Source organism: Echinops telfairi, unplaced genomic scaffold, assembly GCF_000313985.2.
Source record: "Echinops telfairi isolate 266 unplaced genomic scaffold, ASM31398v2 ScPeMD7_7469;HRSCAF=8507_0, whole genome shotgun sequence".
NCBI lineage: Eukaryota > Metazoa > Chordata > Mammalia > Afrosoricida > Tenrecidae > Echinops > Echinops telfairi.
The window spans coordinates 32,187,040-32,189,172 of NW_022111372.1; positions in this window are offsets into that span (position 1 = coordinate 32,187,040).

The window sequence follows — 2,133 nt, forward strand, 5'->3', positions numbered from 1 at the left end:
TACGCTTTACACAATTGATGTGTGTATGGATTGGGATAACAGTTGTATGAGCCCCTAATAAAATGTTTAAAAAATTTAAAAAAAACCAAAACTTTTACATACATACCTTTGAAAAAAAATTGTTTCTTTTGATACTCCCTCAGTTTGCCCTTTGCACAGCACTTTCTCCTACCTCCTACCCCTCCTCTCTCCATGCTCACACTTCATATTATTCTAATCAGTGGTTCTCAACCTTTCTAATGCTGCAACCCTTTAATACAGTTTATGTTGTAGTGACCCCCAAACCATAAAATTATTTTCGTTGCTACTTCATTGCTGTAATTTTGCTAGTTATGAATCGTGCGATGCCTGTGAAAGGGTTATTCTACCCTTGCGACCCACAGGTTGACGAGCGTTCTAAATCCACCCCGAATTCGATCCTGAGTTTCTTATTCAGTAGGTCTAGGATTGTTGTTGCAGCGGTGCTTCCGAGTAAGCTCCAACCCAGAGCAACTCCAGTATTATGTACTTTAAAAAGTTACATGAGACTCACTCGCCAACCCTGCCAAACAGGAAAGAGAAGGCAAGGGGAAGGGAATCTAGACCAGTAGAAACAGAACAAACAGAATAGAAAAGCAGAACCTTAAATTATGTCCATTCTAATTTTCTACAAAGAAGATAACTTCATTTAGGTATCAATCTATATCAAATTGCTCCTGCCCCCGAAAAAAACTTCTTAGTTATACAAATTTTCTTCAGAAAAAATAATCTCTTTAAATATTAACCAAAAGTTCAGGGGAAATTTTGAGGAAATCTGACATGTGTAAGCACATATCACCACTCCCAGGGTCTAAGGATTGGTTACCTACAACTAAATATAGCCAGAGGGGCTATAGGGTAATTATTCACTCACCTTAGATATTCCCTCACTTCAACTGCTGCAAACCAATAGGCGTTAGACAAATTCTGGTAGAAAAAGAGTAAGGCATCCATACACACGTTTAAATGAACGTGAATGTCATTAAAGACTTCCAATCCACTTCAGTTGTACTCTCCTACTTTTTTGAGCCACTCAGACTATTATTTAGATCCAGTGGGTAAGGAATCTGGAGAGTTTTTAAGGCTATGTATGAGCCTTCACTTTAAAAATACATCAACCCGGTGCTCCAAGATGTGAATGCAACATGCCGGCGTCGAGTAGGGAACCAGTGGAGAGGTCTAGGGGGCTGGCCCCAATCCCAACTACTAAGTGGACGCCTGCCCCTCCCCCCAGAAGAATTTATTTCAAAGGACGGCATTGAATCTGCAGCTCCGGGAGAGGGACATATCTGATGGGAGCACACTGGTGCAGATGAAGGAGGAGAAAGTGGAGCACATCCTGGCCCACCAGGCTGTAAGGACTATGTTCCCAATTAGAGCAGCTAGTCCACAGAGAGAACCACATGGCCAGCCTCACTATGAGACGGGATGCCTCTCACTGACCCATAGCCCTACAGGAGACAACACCGGAGACACAGTGTAGGAATTCCACCCGATCTGACCCCGCCACACCGAGGCAAAACACTAAGGGGGTGCAACAGAAAAGCAAGGGAATGGAGCTGGAGCAGCGAGGTCCTCTGGGAATGCTGAAGGTGGACTTTGGGGCCAGGGCATGGTGCCCCAACAGACTGGACTGGAAAACACTCCTAAAGGCCAACAAACAACCCTTGAACTAACTACAAGCTTTTCTTTCTTGTGTTCTGTTGTTTTTTGTCATTGGTTTGTTGTTGTTTTGTTGTATATTTTTGCTTGTTTTTGCTCTGTCTTTTGTGCATGTTATTATCTCCGCAGGTCTGTCTAAATAAGATAAGCTGCATGAACAATCTGGAGGAGAAAACAACGGGACCAACAGTTCCAGGGGGACATGGCAGAAGGGGAGGTGGGAAGAAAGGTAGTGGTGTTAACAAATCCAGGGATAAGGGAACAATAAGTGATCCAAATTGGTGGTGAGGAGGATGTGGGAAGCCTAGTAGGGCATGATCAAGGGTAATGTAACCAAGAGGAATTGCTGAAACCCTGGTGGGGACTCAGCATGATAGTGGGACAGGATGAAAGCCAAAGGAAATAGAGGAAAGAGCTGGGAGGCAAAGGGCATTTATAGAGGTCTAGATAAAG